Here is a 20,245-nt window from a genome sequence, read left to right as displayed (position 1 = left end):
CGATGTGAAGGAGCGTGGAATGATGGGAACTGTCATATTAAACTCCACCGTGGATGTAAATCAGTCAGACGGGAATCGAAAAATCATGTTCATGGATGAGGCTAAGTTCTATTTTTATAATGACATGCTTTTTGTGGCGAGGGGGGCGTGGTTCAGCGCGGTCTGTAATGGGAGAGAGAAGAGACGAGCAAGTAGGTCAAGTGCAAATGACGAACACCTGTGTCTTATTGCTGTGATCTGCGTGGAGAGACCGCTTTTAAGCCGCGCGCTGGAACGAGAGAGAGACTGAAGAGAAAATTGGACGCAGAGAAAGAAAACCGGTGGATCCGAGCTCTCATTTTTGAACTGTTTTGTGCCGTCGCGGTTGCCACGGTGAATGCGCGTTGTGCGCGACTTTTGTTTGTTTTGCTTTATTTTTAATAAAGTACGAGTCCCAGTCACGCCGACCCCTGTCTTCTTCCTTCCTGACTCTTGAACCTCATCACACTTTTATTTCATTAAAATGAATTAACCGCAAGAAAAGTAAGGTTTAATACTAAATTGGTTATCATAGATGTTACTGTATTTTTCAAATTCATTGTTGTGATAACGCGGCGCAGTTTTACGTGTTCTAACCAATTGTTGTAAAAGTACATTCGAACATACCCACATCATTTGCCAAAATACTGATTAATCTTTATGTATAACACATGCTATATTTATTTACATGGCCATAAACACCAGACGTAATAAACAATGTCAATAAACTAAACACAAACCTAAAGCAATAATACTTCCCTTACATAAACATAACTATTACCGAATGCTACATTTGGAAAATATTAAATGAAGCATGCTTTGCCGACAGAACCAGCTGCAATCAGTAAAGAATAATTGTGTTCCATAACGACTGCAAGAAACAAGCTAACGTTTGTTGCTTGATAGACGCTACAACTACAACTTCCGCATTTGTCCAGGACTCCACCAGAGACTCCACGCAGTACGAGCGGAAACCGAGGGTAACGCGGATATGACGCCATTGACTGGCGACTCCCAGCTCTCCCCTGCTCTAACGCCCCGTTTCCTTGGTTAAAATCGCAATTTTCTCACGATTTAAAAATAGTTGGAAACATTTGGGATATTGTAAGAAATCAACTTAACAAAATATATAACACTGGCCTTGAGATTATGGGATATTTTAATGCAAAATTCTTGCATATTGTACCTTTAACGTCTCATCCGAAGGACGGTGCTCTTTGACAGTAAAGTGTCCCATTCACTTTACTGGGGCGTTAGGACCCACACAGACCACAGGCTGAGCGCCCCCTACTGGCCTCGCTAACACCTCCTCCAGCAGCAACCTAGTTTTCTCAGGAGTTCTCCCATCCAGGTACTGACCAGGCTCAGCCCTGTTTAGCTTCAGTGGGCAACCAGTCTTTGGCTACAGGGTGATATGGCTTCTGTTTAACTGATTCATTCAGGAACTAAACACTTTTGCTAAGTGCGACAATTCTGCCGATATTATGTTTGGATCAATTTACATTAGAAATCGAAGCAAAAAATGTCTAAAACGTAATTTTCTTAATATCAACTTCTTTGTTTATTGATCGGTTGTTTAAAAACAGTCACAGTTCCAATCGTATTATTGGGCTGAATATCAGTCAGTGTTGATGTTATATTGTTGATATTCGGAACTCTTTCTAGATCATGTTATTGCTTATAGCAATGTTCTCTGATAATAACTTAAAATACAGAAACCTAGACTGACTCGATACAGTTGTCGAGGCAGCTGTGCTTTGAGGTCAGCTGTCATTTTTTGTGTTTTATTCAGGTCACATGTCCTTGTTGAGTTTGAGCAAGTCAGCATAGATTCCAACAATGCCAGTCTCAGTCCATGGTCAGATAGGGTTGTTTGAATGTTATCTTTCTTTGACTTCAGCAGAGAGGTGCTGCTTGAAGAGGCTGTCTGATTACGGTGTTGTGCCTAATTTTGACTCCCTGCCAAATTATTACCCCCTCGCTGGGGCTGCTACCTGAGTGCCTAATCATAACCCCACCCCCTTAATCTTAACTCCACCCCCAGACCTTGTTGGGGAATTGTGGGTGAGTCTTTCTTTATTTGTTTGTCTGATTTAAATTATTCAAATGCAAACATTATTGATTTGTGTTATTGCTCTAGATTTTCTGAAATGCTTATGTAGATTTATAGAAGTAGGTCTGGGTAAAAATACAGATTTTCCAATTAATCACAATCGTCATTGGAACGATTTCAATGTTTTTATATGAGCCAGTTTGCATTATCCGAGTTTGCATTATAATTTTAATGTGATAGCACAAAACATGACCTGTAAAGTCCAATTCAAGAACAAATTACTCTTATGAACTGGTTCTTCTTAGTGAATAAAATTGGGTTACACTTTATTTTAAGGTGTCATCGTTACAGTGTAATTATATATTTAAGTACTGAGTAATATTAAGCAACTACATGTACTTGCTATAGAGTTAGGGTAGGATTAGGATTTGGTTGAGGGTTAGTTGCATGTAATTATGCATAATTTAATGTTATACCTAAGTACATGTAACATCAGGACACTGTCAAATAAAGTGTTACCAAAAATTGCAACAGTGTAATCACATGAACAAATGACTCTTTCCGTTTTAACGAATCATAGTGAATCAACAGTAAGTTAACATTACTTCAGTGATGAAACATTATAATATATTACAAGATATGTTATTGATCCATTCAGAGGATTTTGATAGAAATTTGTACCTGAAATGTTCATACATTTATAATTTTATAATTATTTTCCACATTGCCATAATACAATTTTTACATAAGAAATGCAATTCAAAGTTTACTTTGTAAACTTTAGTTTTTGGTTGCGTTGTTAGACCTGATCAATAAACAGCAATTTGACTGCATATTTTGCACCCTGTTGTTAATTTTTAAATGGTACAAACTGTACTAATATACCAAGTTAGAAAGTTTCCTCTATTATTTATGGAAAGAGCTGAGAGGGAAATTTCTTTCATATGTAAGCAAATATGGACATTATAAATAAAATATGCCTACATTATTCGGAATTGAAAAGTGACAATGGTTAACTCACCTCAGATATTGAAAATAAATTAAAGGAAACTAGAACGTTCAAACTGCGAACAAGCAAGTGTATTCTATGTCAAAGATCATTTCAGTCACTCAGTATGTATTTTAATAATGCTAAACTGGTGCAATAATTATGAATTTGATAATGTATCCATTTCATTGCGAGTGCAGTGCACTTACAGAAAGACTCTGCCCACACGCTCTTCTGTAAGGCTGTGATTTTTCATTGATTTTGTCGCATCTCGTAGTCGTCGCATCTGGTGTGGACAGACAAATTGCTTGTGGCTGGAATCTTATTGCATCACGTCTAGTTATGATATTGAGAACTGTGAGGATGCCCAAAAATTGTCTTCTCGTGATGAATTGGAACTTCTTGCGTAAGACTGAAAGCAATGATGCCAAATAGAGTTCAGCCCCAAATCAGCCTAAGAGAGCATCAAAGCCAACATCATCTCTGCATATCAACTACCTTAGATGGATTAACTTCAGAGAGCCTGTCTCAAAGACTCTCCTCCTGTTGAACAAACCCTCACCCTGCACAGAATATCAAACAGTGGGATTGATTAAAACGTATATGTGCTATATTTAGGGGGCAGTCATGGCCTAATGGTGAGAGAGTCAGACCCCGAAGGTTGTGGATTCAATACTTAATACCAGTAGGAAACAACTGAGGTGATACACAAAACTATTGCAAATATAGATTTTAAAATATGCTCACGTACTTTTTCAAGCTAAATATATTTATATTGTTGAAAAATATAAAAATAGACATTTAATATACACTTTAATTTTGTGTATGTATGTGTTTGACCCCCTTTTGACGTGTTGTGTGTTCAGAGATGCTCTTCTGGAGACCTCGGTTGTAATGAGTGGATATTTGAGTTACTGTTGTCTTTCTATCAGCTGAACCAGTCTGGTCATTCTCCTTTGACCTCTGACATCAACAAGGAATTTTTGCCCACAGACCTGCCTCTCAATATTTTATCTTTTTCGGACCATTCTCTATATTTATTTCCCCTTATGGGACAGAAGAAAGTCGTACGGGTTTGGAGCAATGTGATGTGGAGAAAATGAACATTTATCAGAGTTGCAGAAGTTGCTGTAAACTTGATATCATTATTGTAAGGCTCATGTGACGCATTAGTAGCCCAGAGGTGTTCATCTCAATGATAGCTTGCAATGACTTGACCTGTCACCTCTTTTATTGCCTCTGTCTCAGCAATCTTCTGTTCCTTCGCTCACCGGTGGCTCGAGGCAGCCGAACAAGTCTCTGATTATTTAGAACATGGATAATTCATCTTACGGTATTGATTCAATTCTCCTTGGTGCTGTGAGAAGAAATAAGAATTTGTTTTCTCCTTTCCCTCTTCAGATGTTATTTATTACTAATGCTTACTTTAGCAACTTTTTTGCAAAAATCCTCATAAGGATTACACTTTGGTGTGTAACTTGTCCTCCACCATTTGTGCAACAGACATGAATAATACCTCAATTCATGATCATTTTCTACGTGATCAGACTTAGAGCAACCAGCCATGCAGAAAGATAGTTTATCTGTATTCATTTTGTTTCTGAAGAAAAATCAAAGAAATCCATTGAAAATGTGCTGTATTAACACTTACGCTGTTTGAACTGTCACCAAAAGACTTAATACCCATGATCTGAGAGTAACTGGTGGCTGCTGATTTGTAAAGTCCGGTGTCGGCCGGCACACAGATACTGTTCAACACAGGTGGATCAATAGGAAAGGAGGGCCGCTAACACAGGCAGCGCTTCAGAGATAATGCCCTGTGGCTATTCGTCAGGCGTGCCGAGCATACCGAACACTGTTCATCTCTAATAATTGTACCGTTTTTAAAACTCTTTCCCTTCTTGGTCTTCTAAGAGGGTTTGTCAGATGTTCTGTTTCTGGTTTGTGAGATACTGTACTCTTTGTAAATGAAATGGGTTCAAAGGAACCATTATGGTTGCCTGTATATTAACATATTAATACTCTAAATGGTAATTCTCCTAAAGCTGTGGGTTGTAAAACAAAATAGTTTTGGTTTTTTTTTTTTTTTCTGCTTTTTTCACAGCGGCTTTGGCAGCATGTAATCCCAAAATGTATTTCAAATACATTTATTTCACACTAAGTATACTACAAATTCATTAACATATTTACTGACATATCACTTGAGACTTATTGATATAAATATTACTGTTAAACTTTATTTGGAGTACTATTGCACAATGCACATTTTTCAATATTAGTTTTAATATTAGTCGCTATGACAGGTATTTGGAAAGTAGGAGTTATAAAATAAGGGGGCTGGTAAGGAAAGTCATTAAAGGGGTGGTTGATTATGATTTCACTTTTCTAACTTTAGTTAGTGTGTAATGTTGCTGTTTGAGCATAAACAACATCTGCACAGTTACAACGCTCAAAGTTCAAGGCAAAGGAAGATATTTGCTTTTAAAGAAATCGCTTTTTAAGGACTACAACAAACGGCTGATACACGACATTCCGACAGGATTAGTGACATCACTAACCCTGAAATTTACATAAACCCCGCCCCCGGGAACGCGATTTATAGATTATCAAGACAGAATATGCTAATCAATGACTAGAAGATAACTAGACATAAGCTACATAAATTCACCAACTAACCATTCAGAAATGTCCTGTTGCTTCTACATGTTGTCACTTCTTCTTGAGTCTCTCCATCATTGTCTGACTCCGGTCTGAACATAAAAGGCTAAAAGTGTTTGAAATTTTCAGTCCATGTCTGTGTGAGGTAATCGAAGCTGCTAAGAAAGAGCTGTTGTAGCTCCGCCCTCTGTGCCGGGAGCAGCAGCTCATTTGCATTTAAAGGGACAGACACAAAAGCAGTGCGTTTTTGCTCACCCTCAAAAAGTGACAACTTTAACATGCTATATAAAAATATATGTGGGGTATTTTGAGCTGAAACTTCACATACACACTCTGGGGACATCAGAGATTTATTTTACATCTTGTGAAAAGGGCATTATATCACCCCTTTAAAAAAATTGGAGCAAGTTATGTGTTTTTTTCTTCCAGAGATTATGATGTAATTTTTTTTTTCTTCACAGATGAATCGTTCACAGTATCAGCTTAATGAACATCATTTTTGTCATAATGTTTCATTTATAAATAAAAAAGCAAAAATTAACTGGAGTCAATTATTCCACTTATACTGCGGTTACCACACCTCAAGACATTGTTCAGATGTTGTATTTCAAGATATTTGTCAGGTTTTTGTCCTTAGAACACTCTTGTGTGTAGGACTGATTTCTTACGCATCTCATCCAACGCCTCCGTTGCTAATTCCAAAAGTCATTTGAGAGCTAGTAATGGAGGCTTGAGCCACTGATTGAAGACCAATGCAGTTATTAGAGAGAGAGAGAGAGAGAGAGAGGGTTAGCTTAAGCTTGTGTAAATTAGCGAAACTGTAAGTTTATCTGCTTCACGAACAGCGCCATTATAATTATTTATTTATTTGCTTGGTCAGTGTCGTTGTGGGTTTTGGTTCTTTTGCTGTTGTTGTCTGTCAGGACCTTTGAAATAACTGAACTCATTTGGAGATTAGTGATATGATACTGCAATGCGGTCAAAACCTGCCTGGAACTACTTTAGGTGTAAAAATAATTGCACACCTCAGAACTTTCGTCAACCAATCAGATTCAAGCATTCAACAGCCATGTAGTATAAAACCTTATAAAACACTTCTGTTAAAACTTGTGCACTATTTGAGCTGAAAAGCTGTTTAATTTATAATCATAGCGACGAAGTAAAATATAGGGCTATAACTTTCCAGAGAAAAGGTTAGTATAGTAAAGGGACAAGTGTAAATTACAAATGTGGTCAACATTATGGCTTAAATGCTGTCGATTTGAGCTCAACTAAAACCTGGAATATTTCTTTAAAGAAGATTTGGTACATTTTAGGGCTGCCCCCAACTAAAGATTTTTCTAGCGCCTCCATGTCATGCAATAAGTGTGCTAATATTTTAGCTTACACACTCCACACAAACACTTAGAAATGCGTCTAATAATAGCACGTTTATCTAGGTGAACATTAGCGCAAGCGGCAAAGTAAAGTTGCTAATATACTTACGTTTCAAATAATAGGCCATATTTGACGTCTATGAATGATGTTTCTTTTCCCCGACTAACCGACTATTAAAATTTTGGTCGGCTAAGCCTCTACTCATCTACTAACGTTTAGTCGACTATTAGGGGGCAGCCGTAGTCAATTTTGATTCCAAAATTGAAAAACATTCAAATATTTGTTCTCCCATTGCCTGCTCTAATATCTTCCTGCGCTGTTTAAAAGTCATGCACATATCCAGAAATGCATGCAGCAGTTCTCAAGCATATGTTGAGCTGATGTAGAGCCATCTAAATGATAATGATACAATGAAACCCCCTGAAAATCACTCCGCGCTGAAGGGGATGCATATGTGCCCGTCAGCTCAAAGACACTTGGCAATTCCTGCTCGGAAAGAAGGAATCCTTCCTACGGTGGTTGGTTGCTATGGATATCTCTCAAAAGCTCTTAGAATAATGGCACATCCCACCTCTGATGTCAGAGCTGTTGATGTGTGTGTAAAGAGGGAGGGAGCTGAAGCCTGTTGCTCATATCATCAAATGTGCCGCCAGCACTCCAGAAGCTCCAGAGCCTGTTGAGGGATCAGATAGAGTTGGAACGCAGACTGCATTTTTCCTTCTCCTTTTATAGTAAAAGAGAAAGAATCTTTCATTCCTAGACAGCATGAACACTCTCAACTACAGATGAACTACGGTAAGTATTTCCAACTAATGTTGGTGTGCATGCTGTTTTCTTTTTCTGCTTTTTGCAGTTTTTTTTTGTTGTTGTTGTTGTTGTTGTGCTGGAAGTTTAATCAGAGAATGCAGGCGAAAAGATCTTTTTTTAACCAAAGATTAGCTTGAAAGGAAACACGCAGTGGACGTGTGTCCTGTGAGTCAGTGAAGTACTGCGCTAGTACGGGCTGCCCAAATCAGATCAGGGCTAGTAGGACTGCAGCTTGTGGACTGAGCACGAACGAGAGAAGATAAAATAATATCGGTGGAAATTTCAGTGCATAACCATCATCCACCATAGTGCTTTTTTTTTTTCTTCTGCTGCATATTTCTGTTCATGATATTTTCCTATATATTGTACAATATTATAGGGCTTATTTAAAAAAAATTTTTTTTTTTTTTTTTTTTTTTTTGTATGATATGCAGATTAGTAATCAAAGTACTCACAATTATTTACAAATATTTGCTCAGGAAAGCCCTTAAATTATCACAATTTAAAGGGACAGTTTGATTCCCAGGATTGTATGACTTTCTTTCTTCAGTGGAATGCAACGAAGATATTTTAAACAATGTCTCAGTGTGTTTTTGTCTTTACAGTGAAAGTCAATGGGGTCCAATGTCGTTCGGTTCCCTGCGTTCTTCAGAATATCTTCTGTTGTGTTTTGCAGAAGAAAGAAAGTCAGTTTGGAACAGCATGAGGATGAGTAAACAATGGCGAAATGTTATTGTGGCAAAGCATTGAATGGATAAAAGTGGCTTTAGAAATCAATAGATTGTTTATTTTTATCATTCTGCGGGCCTGCAGGCAACACAAATTAATTCAGTTGTATTTGTACCTGAGGTGGATTTAGAGTCTGTTCACACACAACATGTTCTTTCCATGTGCTCAAATGTCTTTAAATGTGTGTGTTTTTTTCTGTCCATAAAATGAAAGTTAATGGGGTCCAAGGTTGTTCTTGTTCTTAAAAATGTCGTCTTCTGCGTTGTTTGGTGCAGTGTGTTCCCATCGAACATTCGTAAAACATGATGGTACAAATCAGCTTGAATTGGTTTGATGGTCAGACAAACTCTACTATTGCATTTATTTTTTATATAATTCATTTGTATTCAATTCAATTGACAGCCCTAGCCCTAAATATTCAATATATTGAACTTCTAAAATGTATTCACCTTACTGCATAATCATTTTCACAATTATTTAATCTATTTTGTAGTTTAGCGTGTAGATAAACAGTACTATGGTGCTTGCTGTGCACCTTTTTATGTTTAATATGAGATATATACGTATTTGATATGAAATCTCTTTACTACAGCAATAGCGTTGCTGTTTTGTCATAGCAATTGCAACAGTTTGTATCTAATTACTGTGACTCATGTTCATTCTTATGCTTGTTTTGTCCCGAGAACTGACAAATCTTCATGAGCGGGATTCAATTTCAATCCCAAAGTCCATTTCGTGGCACATTATAGATGCACGCTTGTCCTGTGTTTGATGAGTACACAGTGTGTGACAGTCAATCCGTCTGATGGAAGACAAATACGATGCCATTACCAAATGACAGCAGTCAGGATGAGTCAAATTGGTTTAATTTAACAGCGCCATTTATCCAGAATTCACAAATGCATCTCGTAATGTTCAAGCCCTGCGTTTGACTTTTTGAATTGCACCACTTGCTGTTAAATATTTTCTATTAGATTTGGTCGTGTGTAAAGCTAGTGCATATTTCTATTCTTTTCTGGCATTTACAGTGCATTCAATCAACATCAGGATCTATTTGGGCTTTTGATCAATTTAATTGTTCCTATGAAATAGCATGAGGTGAATACATGTACAACAGAGTCCAAAAGCCTGAAACCACATAAAAAAATGTAAAACAAGAAAAGGTTATGATGTAAAAAGAGTCAAATTAAAGACTCGCGAAAGGTCAGGTTCTTGATTTCACTGAAGCTCAAGATCTCAAATCGTGCTGGAGAACATGATCATTAGGTGAAGGTGTAGCTCCAGGGATGTTTTGTACTTACATTTTTATGCTGAGAAAATAATCTGCAATGAAAAAAAGTTGTATGAAAGCAGTGTGCCTTTTGGACTTCACTGTAGTTCTGTTAGCACATATCAACACATCCAGGGTTATACATCTCACTGTGGGTGGTTTGGGAAGAGTTGGTGACACTTAGTCATAATGAAGTACACTTATCTGAATGTGAAAGAGTTTCTTGGTGGTTGAGTGGCATCTAGGGCCATGAGTGGGAATGAGTGGTCATCATTTTCCCAAGGTGGGAACGTGTCCTCTCGTTGAATCATCGTCGTGGTGTATTGGTAACTCGGATTGGTAGCTTGATGTTTCATTTGCATATTATGAATTTCAAGTCTGAAAATGACTGACATAAAAATGAGTCTATCTGTTTAACCAAGACAGTGATTCACTGCGTGTCTCTGACAACTTTCTCTCCAGTTATTCGCATGAGAAATGGACTCGCACTGTGAGTTTATTGAGAAGAGATTAGATCTCTACAAACAAAGGTTTTGCATAAACCTGTAGGAGTTCAGATTGATTCGACTACAGGGAAGGAACAGCAGCTTTTCCTCACCCTAACTGCATTTACATTTATGCATTTAACAGGTTCTTTTCTAGCGACTATTTAGCGTTCATGGGAATCAAACCCATGACCTTAGTGTTGCTTTAGCGCGTTATACTGTTTTAAGGACCTAGATCTTGCCGTGTTATTTTGGAAAATCATTTTTCAAATGCCATATAATTACTGAGAGCGTAGAAAGACATTAATATTAGTGCTGTCTCATAGGTTTAATAGAACTAATTGGAGTTGACCAAAAATACAATTTAACTTGCTTGAGTGTTCAATGCATTTTAACATTCGCATTGTAAAGGTAATGCTTTTATTTAGCAAGGATGCATTCAAGTAATCAAAAGTGACAGCAAAGACATTTATAATGTTACAAAAGATTTCTATTTCAGATAAATGCTGTTCTTTTGAACTTTCCATTCTTGAAGAATTCTCCCCAAAAATATGAAGCAGCGCAATTGTTTCAACACTGATAATAATCATAAATATTTTTTGAGCAGCAAATTATCATATCAGAATGATTTCTGAAGGATCATGTGACACTGAAGACTGGAGTAATGATGCTGAAAATTCTGAGTGAAAGCATACGAGTCTCTTTCTTCTTCTGAACACAAAATAAGATAACCAAATACCAAATACGCATTGAATTTCGTAGTATGGAAGAAAAATACTACGGAAGTCATTTTTAAATCAATTCATACAGGTTTGGAACAACTTGAGGGTGAGGGTGATTTTTGGGTGAAGTATCCCTTTAAAACCAGGAAAGTGTATTAAAAGAGAAAATCTGGGTAACTGTGACTTTAAACCCATAGTTGGTTTTGCTGGGATCTGCTCAGGGGCCAGTTTTATGTCCTTTCACTGCAATTTCAGGTTCAAAGAACACGTCCCCGAGAGCTTTAGTGATTTACAATGACAAAGGGCTTCATCAGCTTCGTGTGTATTGAAAAAGGGCTGGTTTTAATGAGCTGGGTTAATGTCTTTTCATACCTTTATGTGCAGCGTAATTGTGAACTGTGGTCAGGATATTGCAATTATAATGGTCATTCCCTGTTTGCAGCGCTTATGATTAGGGGTCTTCTCGTGTACCGTAACACACAGGTAGTGATGATGGTGAGTCTGCAGATTTTCGAACTACATTATTATTGAAGTGAGAAGCAGTTTATATTCTCAGACATTAGCTGCCCTGCTTTTGGGGTCTGCAGAGTGTTTCTTAGTGATTTTGTTGTAAATTCATTGGCCGCAAGACTAGTATGAGTTTTGGAATCTGAATTCAGTTCCACCTCCTTGTTTTAGCCAATCACCTGAGGCATAAATGCCATGTGACTAGATGATTGGTTAACACTGGAGGTTAATTTGTTCCATTCTACTGGGAGAATAGTTTAATTCTGTTATTACTTACTCATGTTGTTCCAACTGTATTCTGATAAACTGCATGTGCTAAATGATTAAATGTAAATTGTGTTATTTATTTATATTTATATGGCAGTTTATATGACAGTTTAAAAAGGACTCAAAAAAAACCATAAAACTAGTCCTTGCAAGTTATATCATCATGCACTACAAGTCAAATGATCTTGTGCAACAAAACTGAAAAATAAGTTATTTTCTGGGAATCTTGCTCTTCATCAAAGCTATTAAATCTCATTTGCAGTCAGATTAAAAAATGGTGCACCTACATTAATCCCAAATATTGACCATTTATATAGTGCATTTAGTAATGGACCACGTTTATGGTATATCTTATTTGGTCACACCTTAGAATAAGGTTTCATCTGTTACCATTAGTTAATTACAATAATTAACTATAGTGATGAATAATACTTCTGCATATGTTAATCTCAAAATTAACTAATACATTTTTCAAATCAAATGTTTTGTTTAACATTAGTTAATGCTTGGTGAACTAACATTAAGAAAGCTCAATAAATGATGGAAAAAATTGCTATTGTTAGTTTATTTATTTATTAATGTTAACAAATGAGACCTTATTGTAAAGTGTTGCCATTTATTTTATAAAAAAAATTAATGGTAACTGTTGTTGTGTGGAAAAGAGCTTTTTATAAAAACTCATATATAGGTTTGGAACAAAATGGGTAAATAATGACAGAATTATTTTGGGATTATTCTCATAATGTGTATAAAGTGCAGCTGAGAGTTTGTAATGTCCTGCAGTGCTTTGTCATTCTCATCCTCTCCAAGTCGCTTTATTCCCAGCCGACAGCCTGTGAATGATGGTGAAGTAAATGTGTTTTGAAGGCCACTCTGCAGGACAGGAGTTTATCATTGACAATATCTAAAAGAATAAGTGAAGTGACACCAGGCGGCCTCGAATTCATCACCCTCGGCTCCCGTCTCAAAGCCTCTCGTTTGAAGTTTGAAGAGTCCGCACATTTCAATCTATCTCATCAGATGAAGTGCTTTCCGCTGTGTCGACGCCATCCAATAACACTGGATGTTGCTGTTCTTGTTTCTCGTTCTCCTTCAAACACATTTTCTGTTCTACGCTGGCTTTCTGTCTCTCATTCCTCTTTAATATGTGCTGTCCAGCTAATAGAGATCCGCTGAAGCCATGACACTGTTCAGACTGACACCCGTTACGGGCCGCTGTGGTTTCCGATCCTGGAAGTGCTTGGACATAATGGAGATTACTCACTGAGTTTGGCCTGTTGGTGTCACACAGGAGATGGATAATAACTGCATGAACCGTGTGGTAATGCACATAACTGCTGGACAATTCCTTATGTAATCATTTACGTAATTTATGTTGATGTCTGTGCAGTCCTACGATCCAGCTGAACACAAAACAATTAGAATATAGAAAAGAGCAAGAGAAAGAAACAGAAAGTGATCAGACGACATGTTTGTAGGGTTCAATGTTTCCTTTCCTGGGAAATTAAAGTGAGTCATTTGTTAGGAATGCAAAAATTTCAAGGATGTTTATTTTGCGTTAATATTTCGGATCATTGCTTTCAAATATGTGTGGCAAAAAGATATAGGCCTATATTTTGTAAAAATTGAATTTTATATAGATTGAAACACAAATACAGTATTAATTTAATTCCTAATAAGGTGAATTTCTTAAAAAAGCACGTCGCATTTCACATTAGAATGTATATAACTTTATATATATTATATTTTATTATTTAATTTTAAATGTAAAGTATTTATATATGATGGCTGTATTTGTTGCACTGAATATAATTTAGACTAATAAAGCAAATTATTAACAAAAAGGTTATGTATATAATTTTAAATATTAAATCAATTATATATATTGTTTATTATTTATGTTATTTATGCATTATTTTTCATGACAATTAAGCACATTTCTCCACTAATTATTTTCACTATGATGCATCTAGACATTTAAAAATATATATTTTTGTCATTTCCATTAGTTTCAGTGATGATTCTCGTAACATTCTCATTAATATTGTAAAACTGTAAAAATGCATTTGATTTAATTAGTCAAAAACATATACAACTGCCATCACATATAAACACAACTGTCATCACATATAAATCTTTTACATTTAAAATAATTGATTGTGTTTAATGCATTGCAGTAATGAGAATGAGAATTGAGAAATTAAGATATTTTATTATATGATATATATATATTTTTTTGCTTTGGATGACATTAATGCAACTTGGCATTGCATGATTTATTGTTACTTTTCACAATGTGAAAAATCAGATCCTAAAAAGCAAAAATGAAATGACATGTTCTTTTGATTTTGAAGTGACATACGACCTTGAACATGTTCCTGACAGGTCTGTTGCGATTTACCCAGTAGTGTGTTGATCATCCGTATCGAGGAGGTTTGCATCGTGACCCTATCATACATTTTTGCCTACAACAATGCATTAATAACCTGAGCCATTAGTGCACAAATAGAGATTAGGATGACCCAGCCGCTGGAATTTAAGTGAAAACATAGACTGCTATGCAATGCATCTCTGCCGGTGATGTGCTGAAAACCTGCCAGGAATAGAAGCAGTGCTGTGGCAAAGGTTAAGTACAGTGAGAAGATGGAGAGGTTTGCTGAACCACTGCGAAGCCGAGAGACTGTTTTATGTATGGTGGACACATGAGAGGAAGGGAAAGCAATTATAGCCCGAAGATGTTTCTTGTTTCAATATATTCAGCGATTTATTAAATCCACCCACTAATATCTAAAAAAAAATCTCTCTCTCTCTTTCTCTCTCCGATTCCCGATCGAGTTGATGTAAGCAGATGTCTTACGATATGAGCATGGCTGCGGGCGCTGTTGGACCTGAGCATCCCGATGTTGAACATGTGTTGTGTATACATAGAGTCTGTGCAGAAAGACGGTTCAAGAGATGCACTTATGCCGATCTGTTGCGGGGAATATTCTCTGCTGCGAGCTACAAGTGTCAGAGTTACAGATGAGGAGAGAACTGCGTTATGCAGTGTTCAGGATTGTGGAGAGACAATGAATGTGGTTTCTCTCCTTCATATTGTGTGTCTTTGGTAAAGGAAGATCGTTCACGCTGAGAATGATGGTTTTTCCAGATGGCGTACGTGTAAGAATAACTAAAAAATCTGTTGTCTGACTTAGTGTGAGTCATTTAATGAACAAAAATAATGAGCTATGATCTTTGAGATTAGTACTTAAGCTCTTTTTAATGCAACAATGAGTAATTGAAGGCATTTTTATATTATTTTAGTCCAAATGGCTGAAAAATCACATATACAATCACTTGTAATATGATTAAATTGCTTAGCACTTTTGACCTCTGTTACCAAATTGATGTTGTGTGGTCAGTGGGAGCAGACAATGACACATATGTACAAAGGTTTGTGTCAGTAGAGGGTATGCATTGACATCACTTCCCTTCCGGGAAAAGCCGGACTGAGTGGCAGAAGAGCTGCTTCATGACTGGAATTAATTGGGGAAACTGCGAAAACGTGAGTGAAACAAATAATTATCAGTTTAAACTAAAGGTTGGACTCGATTTAGTGTTCCTCACAACTTACCAAAGATCCAGTGATTCATGGATATTGACATCCAGCCAGGAATCGTGTTTCCTGACATTTAAATGTCCCTGATTTCGATGCGGGGGAAATACATAAAGCAAATTTGCCTGTGAACGCTTTATATAAATACAATATAGGTCTAAATCCGTGTGATCAATTTCAGATTTGTCAGTGTTTATTTAAAAACGTCCAGTTAGGCAGAATATACGATGGTACATATTTAATTGATGAGTTGTCAATACAATATTTGAACAATACAATATATAGGGTATGATTTTACTCAATTCAGCATATTGACACAAAATGATAACTGCAAATCCACGTTTCGCTGCCTGGAGTCTCTGTGAATTGCAGCGGTCCATTTGCTTCTCTGTTCTTTAGCTTTCGGCAGTGTGTAAAAATACACCTCAGATTTCTTGTCAAATCTATATATAGTCAATCTCTAAACTCTTTCCCGTTTTAGATGTGTTTTGTGTGTTTTTCGCGGCATTCACGCTGAAAACCAATGCTGCCGCTCAGTGTTTTTGCCACTCAGTGGGCGTGACCGCAGTCACTCCGGCCGACGGTGACGTCACACGCAACCCTCTATATGGCAAAGTGTTGCAGAGTTACAGCCTCAGAATCAGCTTGGCACCAAGCCGTCAAATTTGCTGATGAGTTCGTTATTCGAGAACAGTTTTGGTTTACGGTCTAGGAGGAGTTTGAAAAAGCAGGTTTTCAAAAAAAAAATGTAATGGCGGACAGCAAGTTCGACCAAATATAGCACAATTGGTATCATTGTTCTCGGTATGACTCAAGCAGCCTATACAGAACAGTTTCATTAAAATGGGCAAAAATGAATCAAAAATGTCCCAGAATGGCTAATGTGGGATTATTGGTATCATTCGACTCGGTATGCTGCACTGAACTAAAAGTTGTATGATTTTTGGGCAGCCATATCACCCTGTAGCCCAAGACTGGTTGCCCACTGAAGCTGAGCAGGGCTGAGCCTGGTCGGGAGAACTCCTGGGAAAACCAGGTTGCTGCTGGAGGAGGTGTTAGTGAGGCCAGTAGGGGGCGCTCACCCTGTGGTCTGTGTGGGTCCTAACGCCCCAGTAAAGTGAATAGGACACTATACTGTCAAAGAGCACCGTCCTTCGGATGCGACGCTAAACCGAGGTCCTGACTCTCTGTGGTCAGTAAAAATCCCAGGGTGTCCTTCGAAAAAGAGTAGGGGTGTAACCCCGGCATCCTGGCCAAATTTGCCATTGGCCTCCTAATCATCCCCATATTCTGATTGGCTTCATCACTGTCTCCTCTCCACCAATAAGCTGGTGTGTGGTGGGCATTCTGGCGCAATATGGCTGCCGTCGCATCATCCAGGTGGATGCTGCACATTGGTGGTGGTTGAGGAGATTCCCCCCTTCCATATGTGAAGCGCTTTGAGGACCCAGAAAAGCGCTATATAAATGTAACAAATCATTATTATAATTATTATTATTATTAGCAAACATAGCCATTTTTCATATCTCCTGACCAGTGGGTGGCGCTGTGCCAAAGCACTGCATGTAGCCTCGGGTAATGCTTGTGATGAACCAAGATTTGTGTCAATATTCGAAAGCGTTGCAGAAATATAGCCTTACATCCAATTTGACGTGCTCTTTTTTAAACTTGTTTGCACGTTATTCGAAATTGGGTTTCTCAAAAAGCTTTTAATAACTTTTAGCCAGCATGATCTGTAGATGATCTGAGCCAATCATAGTGAAAATCCCATTTTCCCATCTAAATCCCATTTTAATATTCCAATACAATTCCTTAATTGATCATTTTAAAAACATTTAAATATATGTTTTGAATGTTCTGAGAACAAAACATTTTCATAATTTAATTGGAACATTAGCAAAACATATTTTTGTTAGCTGGGATGGTGTCATAAAGACGTAGAGCTCCAGGATGCAGTCTGGACCCCATAGACGATGGGTGGGCGCACCAGAAGAGAGCATGAGATGCGTGGGAGGGGGTGGGGCGACGTTTGCCAAGTGTCTCACCAGGCAACCGTGGAGGACGGTTCTATCATCACCCGAAAAATGAATCTTCCTGCTTAATCATAACAGGCGAGCACTGTGGATATGAAGTGTATGTACAAAAATAGGTAGCATAGCGACGATGAACATAATGGAAATTATGCACAAAATTGATATCAGAATACTTTACCAGCTGTTCAGTAGTTTGGGTGAACAGCTGGTAACTTTTTTCTGGCAGGTGATGAATTTGATATAAATCTCTATATTTGTGTTTGTCTTAAAAGTAGTTTTTTTTCCCCAAGTAGATTAAAAATATTTAATGTAAAAACTAAAACACGTTAAAAAATAATGAAGGCATTGTTTTTGGCTAAATTAGCACAAGGAAGCAAGGTATTTGACAGTGTTATTTTAGTATCATTGAGATACTACTTATTTTTTATTGATATTTTGAATTCGTTTTTTTATTTTTTATTTTAATTTTAGTTAACGTTTTAGTAATTTTGCTTATTTAAAATTTGTCTATATAGTTTATATATATTTTATTACAGTTTTAGTTGTTTTAGGACATCAATTACTAAACTAAATTACTAAAAAGTTTTATTTCAGTTAACATTTATTTCATTCCAAACAACAATTATTATTATTTTTTTTATGGCTTTAATTTTATAATAACCCTGAAATTTTATCATTTTCATTTAAATGCATCAATAAAATAATGCATAGTAACAAACAGCAATAATTACCAACATACACCACCGTTTAAAATTTGGGGTCAGTACAATTTTTTTCAATTTTTGAAAGAAATCAAAAAACTTTCACCAAGACTGGATTTATTTGATCATAAATTTCTGAATCGATTTATTGAAATGTATTTGACCGGCAATGACTCAAATTTCCCATCTCTAAAAACAGCTAGTCAATTGACACTGTCCTTAGACAAAAAGTGCATTAAAATAAGTGCAATTTTATATCACCATAAATCACCACAATACTCTATATCATCATGAACATTTAATATATTGGCCAGCCCTAATGTTCGGTTATGTGGATGATGTTTTGACGTGTTTAACAGAACGGAGAGGATGTTTTATTGTGTGCAAAGTTGCACCAGAAGAAAAGCTTTGGCTTCTGTGTTTGACATGCAAATAAGTATCAGCCATAGATAATTCAATAAACCTCATACAAATCAGCCAGGAGATATTCCAGATGTTATCCATCACTTTGACGAGATCCAGCTCTGATATTCTAGTTATTGTTCTGACATTAAGCTTGCGCGCACTCACACATATGCACAAATACTTAAAAATACTCCCCCAAAAAAATGTATTTGAAGGTAAATGGCGGCAGTAAGACTTTCTTTCTGGCTGATTAAGATTTTGATTTAAATATTTAGATGGGTTTTTGATATATTAGAAGCAGCGTGGAGACTGTTGCCATTAAATTGAGCAAGACTGCTGAGTGTATTAAACACGCAAGCAATTTTCCAATTGAGTAATTTTGTCTGGCTGTCACAGGATGATTGTTCTTGCCTTTCAACAGTCACCAGATCTTGCTATGTAAATAAGCGACGCCTGTAATCTTCCTGTGCTCCGCATACTAAATATCACATTACCAGACCTCTTATTCTCCTCAAGTAGCTCAGTCCTCTTGGGGAATAACTATTATTCAAATAGCACTTTAATAATGTTGTGTTGCGGTGTCAAGAGAATCTCACCTTCTGCTCTAAATATCTCCTTTTGTGTTCCACAGATGAAAGATAAATCATTTCGAAGGACATGATGACAGAATGTTCATTTTGGGGAACACTGTTCTTTGAAAGCAGAGGGTTGAGATCTTCCGAGTTCAGTTTTCTACATGATGAAGGTTAGCAGTGTTAGGTTTAGAAAGTGTGCTCAGCATGTTACTGGCAGAATCACTGTCTTGTGACTCAGAGGCAATCTGGAGAAAAAGCCCTGGAGCAAAGCTGTGATCTCGCTGCGTCAGAGAGAAATATACGCTTGAAAACTCACTGTTACCAACGCCGCGGTTCAAAGGGTCTCTCTTTTTCTCGCGCACTCTTTCATTCTGTCCTTCCGTGCTGTAGTTCCTTAAAAGGGATGGTTCACCAAAAAGAAAACTGTGTCATCATTTACTCATCCTCTTGTTGTTCTAAACCCGTTGATTTTCTTTCTTTCGTAGAAGAGAAATCTTGAAGAACGTATTGGTGAAAGCACTGTGAATAATGAAATACTGAGACCAGAACACACAATAAATCGAACTCGCATACTATAATCTAAGTCTTCTGACGTCATACAACAGTTTAAATGAGAAATAGGCTGAAATTTCAGTCACCAAAAATCACAAATGTGGCGCATCAAGAAGCATTGCACTAGATTTGATGCATTGATATTTACATGTCTCATGACCAACAAAACTACTGTATATGGCTTCTGAATAAAACAGTCATATGGACTACTGATATGGTACTGTTATGACAAGGTTGTGCGCCATTCAGAATTGAATCTGATTTCAGATCGCACCTGCGTCACTCTTTCACATGTACTGGAAGTGTCCCACCTTGAACGAGTTCTGGACATCAGTCTTTCAAACGATTTCTGAAGTTCTTCACCCTCAAATTGAACCAAACCCTTTTACTGGCATTTTTGGCATTGCTCCGAATTTGGGCTTGCCTAAAGTGAAGCTGAAAGTATTGGCCTTTACCTCCTTATTGGCTCGTAGGGCTATCTTACTCAAGTGGAAAGATCCTGC

General features: G+C 37.1%; 1 protein-coding gene across 1 annotated transcript in view; it reads left to right on the top strand.

The window, feature by feature from the left end:
• Positions 1-7,691: 7,691 nt before the first annotated feature.
• The window catches only part of kcng1 (potassium voltage-gated channel, subfamily G, member 1), a 25,663-nt gene continuing 13,109 nt past the window's right edge, over positions 7,692-20,245 (top strand). The window contains exon 1 of the mRNA XM_084429039.1: positions 7,692-7,889. The gene's annotated coding sequence lies outside the window, so the exon portion shown is untranslated. The remainder of the gene's footprint in view (positions 7,890-20,245) is intronic.

The sequence above is a fragment of the Rutilus rutilus genome, assembly GCF_951802725.1.
Source record: "Rutilus rutilus genome assembly, chromosome: 13".
In the NCBI taxonomy this organism is placed as follows: Eukaryota; Metazoa; Chordata; class Actinopteri; order Cypriniformes; family Leuciscidae; genus Rutilus; species Rutilus rutilus.
This window is presented reverse-complemented; position numbering and strand designations above follow the sequence as displayed.